Below are 9,932 nucleotides of genomic sequence, written 5' to 3'. Positions count from 1 at the left end.
TGAATTACATCCAATATGTCTGTGTTTTTGTACCATGGAGTTTGATTTTGCCTATGATAAGGGAATTTATGGGAAAAGGTCTCATTAACCACACTTCATATATAATTGTAATGAAGCTTTACTGTTTTCACATCCTAAAATGGTGCATAGAGTCTTCCATACTTTGCCAAGTTCTGTTGTTATTGACATAGGATTTACAGGCCAGGTACTAATGGAATGTGGTTTAAGTCAAGTAAAAATTTAGAGAATTGTTTATGAGTTAAGCACCCACATGGTTGTGTTTCATCAAACTCTTGGACAAACACCGAATTTGGTTTGTAAAGAGTATGGTTTAGGTTATTGGTGTACTTCCAACCGAAACATATCCTCATTTTTTCTAAATCATTATTGATATGAAAATCATTAATCATTGTTTGAAAAAATAGTTTAGGGTTGATAAAGTCCATATATTTGTTGCAGAACAATATGTGCATAAATCTTCCATGCATCCGACTATTGCGTTCAGGATGTAGTAAACCATTATTTATGATACTAAGTGAGCATACCTGTTCTTCAAAATTTGAGTATTCAAGTGCCTTTAGAGTATCTCCATAGTTTTCCGATCCACTTAATTGCCTTAGTTTCTTGCCTGTTGACGCCATACTCCTTGGTGTGTGTGTGATCTTCTTTAATTTCTCCTTACCCTTTGGAGGTTTGAGTAAGGTTTCAATTGTGTTGGACACAGGTGTGTTGTGTAGCTTTTGAAGAAGTGGCATCCCTGGTGTGTATAGTACCAGCCCTTTAGCTGATTCTAGCATATACTCATGAAACTGATAATAGATGATTACACCAAGCCTTAATTGATAAGTTGGGAATGAGGCTACCCAAGATTGAATTTAAAAATCCCCTCTTTCAGAACCATATACTGATAAAATTAAATACTGCTTGCAAAAGCGCATTGTGTATAGAACAAAATATAGGACAATTTCTTGATAAAAAATACATTACAAGATACTTTAATACATGACAAAGTAGGAGTTAAAGCCGGAACTCCTACCAGATGAGCGCAAGGATCCTTACCTTCCAACCAACCACAAGTACAATTAATTAGAATTAATCTACACTAAATGGGTGACAGGTATATCAAGCAATCCCCACTGCTTGTTATTGATGTCACACCCTGGACCCCAACCAGACTTCTAATCATATGTTATATTTTCTTTTGCTCATCTATGTAAGTAGGGTCAATTACGGTCTGTGAAAGTTTTTTTGGGTTTACACGGCTTGGAGATAGGGTCTCTAATTGCTATTGGCTTGTTTCTCTTTTTCCCTTTATGTGTTGCCATGAGCTTGTCACGAATCTGTTGTAGCTTAAATATACCTCCAGTGATGCTCATCCTAGATATATGCCTCTACCCCTGTTTGTCAACAATGGTTACACATATGAGTTTAATATTCTTACCTACTATACTTGATGTTGCCTTAAAGGCATCCCTATCTAATTGGTATGTACAGTCATCTTTCCAATCTAATTTTTTCATAAGCATATATTATTTGTGAAAATTTCAGCAACATTTTTTTTATAAAACCTTTCTTTTTTTGAAAAAACCAGTCGTACATAATGACATATGTCCTCACAGGAGGTTGTCATATACCCTCTTTCAAATCTAGATATACTTTTATGCTACATAGAAAACATGAAGGAAAGTAGATAAGGAGGAAACTTTTCTCTTGAACATCATGGTTTAAGTAGATATGAAACAATTGTACTCGAAGCTTTTTCTACCAATTCACATGGTTATTGCTTGCAGTAGACATTTGTATTGCTCCTCTTTCCCACTTAGTGTTCAAGGAAATGCACCACTTGGCTGTTGCTTCCTTCAAATGACACAAAAAAATTTGCAAAGATATTAGTCTTATGATACAACTTTTAAATTATGCATGCTAGATAACTTGTTTATATGCCGATATGAAGCTTTTCAAATGTGTTTATGTGCTAATATACATACTTTTGTACATGGATGCCAAACCCAACATTTCGTATGTATAAGTATGACAATAATAAACCCTGTTTGTGTCTATGCATGTGTTATCCTTGTGTCTCTTATTCATAACTTATTGCTTTAACCACTATGGAAGGAGTAGGGGTTTAACCGGTTTTTGTGAGTCTTCTTATGACTATGTATGTATTGCTTTATACCTCTATCGAAGTAATGTAGAATACAGAAAGTTCTTGACGCCTATGACAAGGCCATCTATCTCGACCACTCTTGGCGCATAGCATGTACTATGCGTAAGTGTGTATTAAATAATTCATGCCTTATGTAACTCAAAAAATTTGATTTTACCTTCTATATGTTCATAGCCAGGTAGTAGATTGTTAGCTTGGCAATCCCGGATAGTGTGTCGCTTCCGTTTGTTGAGGGTTTGTGAATATATGCTCTGCTCCACCCGAGGCTTAGCGTTTTTGCTAGCATTGAGAAAATAGGAAGCTGTGATTTCCTATTGCTTGTGAGCATTGGTTCATTATGGTAGATTTCACTATGTGTGTGTGTGTGTGTGTGTGTAGGTGTTGTGATATACTCATATATGAGCACTACGGAGAACCTTTGAGAACTTAAGTGATCATGTTGTCTTGTGCAGGCTGTATGAATAGCCTATGTGAGTCGTTTGGCTTAAACAAACGATACCAGGTGCTATGTGATACTAGCACTACAGAGACCTAAGCGATCATGTTATGGTTCTGAAGCCTTGCATAGGCTGTATAAATAGCATAGGTGAGGGTTCGGCACATTAAAGCTTGCCAGCGTGAGTAGTTTTTAGCTTTACATGGAGTTTATGGGCCAGTTGTATGGCTCCTGATTTTAGCAGATATGCTTTGAAGAGTTTTGTTAACTTTAGGAAGACTTAGTTCTATTTAGAGAAAATGTTTGTATTTTTTGGTATTTATCATCGAAATTTTACTCGCATATTTTAACCAAATGGTAACTGTGGAATAAGCTTTCATTCTGTGTTTATTGCATCCATACTTGAGATTAAATATACGTATCAGTTTATACCGGGAATGAGGATTATTTTTGGGGTTTTATACCTTTGTCTTCCATTGTCAATCAAAAATACTAGGGAAATGTTTTCATGTCGGAGATGTATAAGTTACCTTCGAAAACCCGATACTATAATTGTACTATTAGACCTCCTTAGTGGGTCCTCAATTGCATGCGCTATATTTTTCTAAGGTAGTTTGGTTTTTTGAATTCTTTAACCAAAAAATACTGAATAAAAAAATGTGCATAAAAAAATCATATACTGCTTATAGGCTTCAAATGTATATCTATTTTCCTTGGGCTAGTTTGTTCACAGGTTTAATGGTATAAAATGCCAAAAAAAACCGTATCCACAATGATTGATAATGAGAAGGAGTAAAAAAATGTACACCTGTTATTTCGCAACTTGCACAACTGTTGCCAGCTAGAGTTATTATACAAAGGATCAATTTAACTTGTAATAAACAAAGAGTGTACACCATTTGGGGCATATTCTGTCGTCATTGCCATCCATCATTCTTCTACGAGTGAAGTAGTTGCCTGTGTCATTTTGTTCATAAGCATGTTTCAACAATAAGTACATCTCACATGTGTGTGTGTGTGTGTTCGTGTGTGTAAAATTGTGTGATTTTTCTAACTGTGGCTCAGGTCCAATATATTATGTGTGTGTGTGTGTGTGCACGCGTGCACGTTGTGTGTGTGTGCACGTGTGCATGTGTGTCTCCAAATCAATCAACTTAACTTGAAACCATAAATACAAATAGAAAAAAGGGCAAGTTGATTCGTTGAAAATCATAATCATACATATATATATAATTAAGCATCTCAACTTGCAAATCAACCAAAAAACCAGCAAAATTGGTGAAGTGTCATTGAATTGTTAGAGCAAAAGTATAGACCTACACAACAAATCTTGTACTACATTAGTGTTGGGGAGCGGCCGGGGAGTTGGGGAAGGGGGGGGGGGGGGGATGCAATACTAACTACTAAATTAGTGAAAAATTGGAGCTATGATCAACCAAAAAGAGAGAAAAGTATCCAACTTTTGTGTTATATAGTACATTCTACATGCTCAAACTACAAATTAGTGAAGTTAAGCATTAAATCTTCCCAAAACCAACATTGGGTATGTGCCATAACAAGGCATTCTCCTACTTCCTCTCACGCCCACTCAACCTCTTACACACCCAATCTACTTACCTAAACTTTCTATCTATCACATGCTCTCTCTCTCTCTCTCTCCTCTCTCTCTCTCTCTCTCTCTCTCTCTCTCTCTCTCTCTCTCTCTCTCTCTCCTCTCTCTCTCTCTCCATGCGCGCGTGCACACACACACACACACACACAAACACACATGGAATATCATAGAGTGAAACGCATATCCACGGCATGCAACAAGTAAGCATGTCTACTCTATGCAATATCCATGCACATATGGAGATGAGTGGCCATGTGTGTGTAAGAAAACCACAAGCATGCTTAGCCAACCAATAATGCAAGCAAAAACAAGAGATCTCAACAAACAAAGCATGCAAGATTTACAAGCATGTTTAAGTACTAAAGCAAGCAAGAAAAATCAATAAGAGAGTTAGAGAAGAAGGAGATAAGAGACAAGATGATAAAACTCCATATCCTAGCTCTCAAGCGAGCCTTAAGTTTTATCACCCTCACAAAAGGTGAGTTCACACTCTACAAATTAATTTTTACACCCATATTAACACTAATGAGCATCCAATCCCTTGATTAATCACTTAGGAAGTACTAATTTCATTGCTATTACAGCTGGAAACTCATCGTGAGCTCAATTTACATTATACAACATTGTATTTAAAAAAACTACATGGAAAATATTATTTACACTAATGAGCACTCCAATCCCTTCATTAATCACTTAGGAAGTACTAATTTCATTGCTCTTACAACTGGAAACTCATCGTGAGCTCAATTTACATTATACAACATTGTATTTAAAAAAAATACATGGAAAATATTATTTACAATGGGAATTTGTAGACTACCTCTGCATTTTCACTCCCATTTGACTTCACTTGATGTTGTAGCTTGAAACTATGTAGTGTGCCAATCACTATACAACTACTTTGAATATTTAAATCTAAAAACACAGTTTGTATGTCTTTCTCATAGTTTAATTTGGTTTTGAGGTGAAAGAATCAACAAATCTTCTCTACATCAAAATAACTGCTAAATTAAGAGGTTGGTCATAATTTTAAAGTTTAGAATGTGAACAGAATAATTTCAAGTTGTTTCGGGTCAAATATATTGTAAAATTCTTGTTCTAAAATAAATTGATATTTTGTAAAGTTCATTCAATAGGTATCAGGTGTACAAAGCAAAACATCAAGCTCCTTTTCAAAATTTAAGTTATAAGCAAAAATTATAAATATTAAAAATGTTGTGAAAGAGAACAATTTTGGGCTTGTGAATGTCTCTCAAGAAAATAATTAAGTGCTAGTCAAAATTAGAAGGTTTAGAATATAGATGAAAAGTAGCACAATTGCAAAGGTTTTGAGGTTCTGTTCTCCCATAAACCACAAGAATATGTGCCCATTTTGAAATCTTTGCTATGGGAATGTCTTGAAAATAAATAAGTCTCCTCAACTTTCATGAAATTAGGGCTATACATGTCATGTGATTATATATCATTTATAGGTTTTTTGCAAAACTTTTTGAACTTTTATCACAATTTCTTAGATAATCTTTTGTGAATTGAAAAACAACATTTTTATGGTGTGCAATTTTGAAAATGTAGCATAATCTACTATAAATTTTAATTTGCTCCATAAACATCAGTAATTATTATTTGATGCACTAGTTGTATACAGTGAGTACATACTACAACTTGTAATTATATTAAAATAAAAAGTGCCTATATTACATTTTACAACTTGTAATTACATTAAAAAAAAAAAAAAACAATTTGCCTCGACTGCTAACTCCACATATCATAGCTTACACGATGCATGCAAAATCAATCAAAGGAAAGAAACATCCAAAACCTAAAAGCAATACATTAAGGTTCTTCTAGAAGGAAAAAAATTTGACTCGCAACTATGAACAATGTTTCTATAGTTGCCTCCAAGGCTTTTCATCACCCTCAAAAGCAGTTCAAAAGTGGTTACCCATGGAGCTCCTTTATGTATAAGGCTATTACATAGGTAATTGGAAGATATGGCTATAAATTTAAAAAATCAAAGAAAAAAAACATTGAGAACAGAAGGAAATTTTTAAGCCAAAGGAAAATAAAGGTTAAGCTAGTGTGGCAACAAAAGTCCGCACCCCCAACAAACAAATCAAGTCAACCTAATTGTGATTGCAGATTATCAAAGCATGAATGGGTAATTAAGAAGCAACTTTCTAATGTGAGGAATGTTAAATTCATCCTCAACTCCATCAATTGGGAAAATAAAATCGAACATACCAATATGGATTCTATTGTTAGCCAACCTCATACACCAACCATTAAGCAAAGAGCTCAACTATTCAAGCTTTACTTCATGGAAAGACCTCTCTTCACTTAAAGCGAATCACCGCGGTGCAAAACAGAACCCTTTTGGCATCGTCAGATTTGAGCAACTAAGCCATCAAAAGTGACAAGTGTTAGTCCTACACAACCTTGTTGTCTTCCAAACTATGTGCTAAGGGTCATATTTAATTAACACTAGTAATTCATAGGATTACATAACTTGATTAGTTATTTTTGCAAATCATAACACTATGCATATTGTTGAAAACGTGGTACAACCATATTTTGTTTATGGTCGTAAACATTGCACGACAAGATAAACAATAATGAGTACTTTACATTTTCTAAACACGTTTAATCTTGGACATATATAAAGCACCTTGCAATGTGTTGGCTCCTTGTAAAAATTTGAATGGGAAGGAGGATGAAGAACTAGCACCACTTTGATCATTTACAAGCAAAAAAAAAAAAAAAAAAGAAAACAACACATGCAATTGTAACTCATGAACTTGATTGTACATGTTCTATTCATTGTGAAGGAGTATCCATGAAAACATGAGATTTTTCTTCATTACAAATCACTGATCACAAGCTTGATGATATGCTTGATGTTTCAACATCAAGGCACTTAAATGACTCAGCCTAGTGCAAGAAAAATCCGTGCATCTTCTCCGCTTCGTATTGGATTTTAATGCCACAACAACTATCTTCAAAAATGTAGCTAGCTATCTTCTAAGAATTATACTGGTAAGGAGTGGTTTGACATCAAAGACCAGGCATCAGTGTATGGATGAATACAATGTCAGGGTTTGTCTCGCCTTACAATCTTTTTTCTCGAGATGAAAGCCTAAATGATCGTAAAATGCTCCCTAAGAAACTCCCCATAAAGTGTTTGAGCCAAGTTCCCCGGGAACTAATTAGAGGGGTACTGGAGGAAGGGGAGACCACCAAAGAATGACTCTGAAGGGTGATTTGCGTGTAAGGAGAGAGAGGCTCCCCGACATTGTGGTAACGCCAAGCACGATCCATAATAGCATCAAGGCTATCAAGATCTTGTGAAGGCGATGAAGGCGGGATTTGAAGAGGCGCTAAATTCCGTGGTTGGTTGTAATTCATGAAGTCCTTGCTTGATTCTTCACAATTGCAGGCTTTGTCACTCATCCTAGGGCTTTTGCTCTTGTAATCAGTATCATGGTTAGAGCAAGTAATGCATGCGCAATTATCATAGCCACTGGGAATACTACAAGCGAGAGCGTGCACAACACTAATGTCCTTAGGAAGCTGGTTTTGCATATAATATTGTTCCTTCAGAATGGAGCATTGACTCAATAGATACGTACTCAACAGAGCTTCAAGAGCCTTACCTGCGTTGTGGCTATTGCTATAGGGACTCCTAAGAGCTCTCTCATGGTTTAGCACAGAATCATCAGAGCTTCTGCACTCGACACTAGTACGAGTAGAGCTAGAGCCTGATGGATATGCACTCGTATCACCATCGGTGCTGCAGAGAGACGCACTGCAGCGCTCTCGAGCTTCGAAATGAGAATTACTCCTGTAGTGATCTGCAGAATATAATTGTATGCCATAGCCGCCGCATATTTGCACGCACCCGCAATCACCATCATGATTATCTGCAAGAGGCTGATCAGCTGCATAGCGACGGTCATCGCCACGTCCAGGCCTAATGTTTCCGCAACTGGCTGTCGTGCTATTGACGCTGATGCTGCCTCGCAGACAATCAGAGCGATTCGGATTTAAAGGAGAGGGGGGGAGACCGGCTGGAGAGACCGGCGCCATGGAACTGTAGAAGTAGTTATGATGGAGGAACGCGACGCAGAGAGAATTGAATATGTGCATGCACTCTGCATAAGTAAGCGCTAATTCATGTAGCTGATCTTCACGCTCGTCGGTGTGGTCGGACGCTCCTGCATGCCGCAACGATAATTTTTGTGTTCCTCTCTTAATTAGTGGGTAAGATTCCATGTAGGTTTAAGGTCTTGCGGTTCAACGGCGCAGAGTCTCTAGCACCTATAGATTTCCTCCAAAGGAGCTAGCTTGATTGGTTGAGCATTAGTCCACGGTGACCCGGGTCATGGGTTCAAATGTGGCCAAGTGACTAGGATGGCACTCACACACGTGCTTTGTATGATCGTGAGCAAGTATGCTCGTACTGCCACCAAAAAAAAAAAAGATTCCAGTGTAGGTAAGGACCAAGATGCAAAGGTGGGAGCATCTGCTTCTTCCCTTCTTGAGCAGGGTGAAAGGGATTAATTTGTTTATGCTCTCATACATGTCTTTCACTCGTCCACTCCTCAAGATTGCTAAACGCAACTGAAAGAATTATTGGCACTAAGAAAAAGGTTGTTGTGAAAAAATAACACAAAAGACTCGATACCCTGGCAATGGGCCAAATGGGAGTATGTTGCTAGATTAATGGAGCAAGGTAGGATCGAGATCCTCAACCCTGCTGTCCATCCAAAGGCCCCATGTGGCAAATATCACAATCGCCAAGCAAGACCACGCATGGGCCATTATGATAGGGGACATGATTGACAAGGCAAAGCTCTTTTCTCAAGGTGGCCATTGGAAAGAGTTAGGGATTCTTCACAAATTGTTAGCCCCTCGGTGATCCAACTTGAGATTAGGTGGCGTAATTGGCGAGTTGGAACATAAGTGTACTAAAGCAACGGAGGCGCTTGAATTGGGGGAGGCAACCAGATATTTCCAAAACTCCATAACACGCTGGTCCCCATGGCTCTCCACACCAGGAAGCAAATTAATGGAGCTATTTTGCTAGAAAGGTCAATAACAAAGGTCTTCGACGATTGGCCCATTTTTGGCACAACAACAACAAGAGCTGAAAAGAAGCAAACCAATTGGCTACTCGGTTTCACCTCAATGGAATTGGAAGACTACTTATAAAAGGAGTTGTATAAGGGTCTTGATGCCTATCTGCGAGATTAAGCACATTCTAACAAAAAAGACTGATTGATTCGCTCCCCTCAACAAGCAATGGGGTAAGCAATGGCCTGAATCAACATGGGTGTTGTTTGCAAATAGCATTTGCTACCCAAAGTGGCCCCATGCGATGAAGATATCTCTATTTTGAATCCATATAAATCCAAGCTTTCCATTTCTAACCAAATTGGGCTCTAAAACTTTGGTTATAGCATTGAGCTTGCCTCAACACTTTACAACAAGATTTTGACTAGTTACAAAAATGAAGAATAAGATTAATATCTACACAGTAGCTTTTAGACAACATTCTTTAGACTAAATAACATTTAATACATTGGCAAGCAGTATGTTTGGGCCAAAGCATGTATTGGTACCAAAAAGGAGTGTCTTGGACAGTCCTTTAGTAGCACTTTAAAATCCCCATATTCTTGTGTTACATGTAAAATAAACTAGCTCATTATATATCAATG

Source organism: Adiantum capillus-veneris, chromosome 27, assembly GCF_014529385.1.
Source record: "Adiantum capillus-veneris isolate H3 chromosome 27, ASM1452938v2, whole genome shotgun sequence".
NCBI lineage: Eukaryota > Viridiplantae > Streptophyta > Polypodiopsida > Polypodiales > Pteridaceae > Adiantum > Adiantum capillus-veneris.
Note: the sequence above shows the minus strand (reverse complement) of the source record.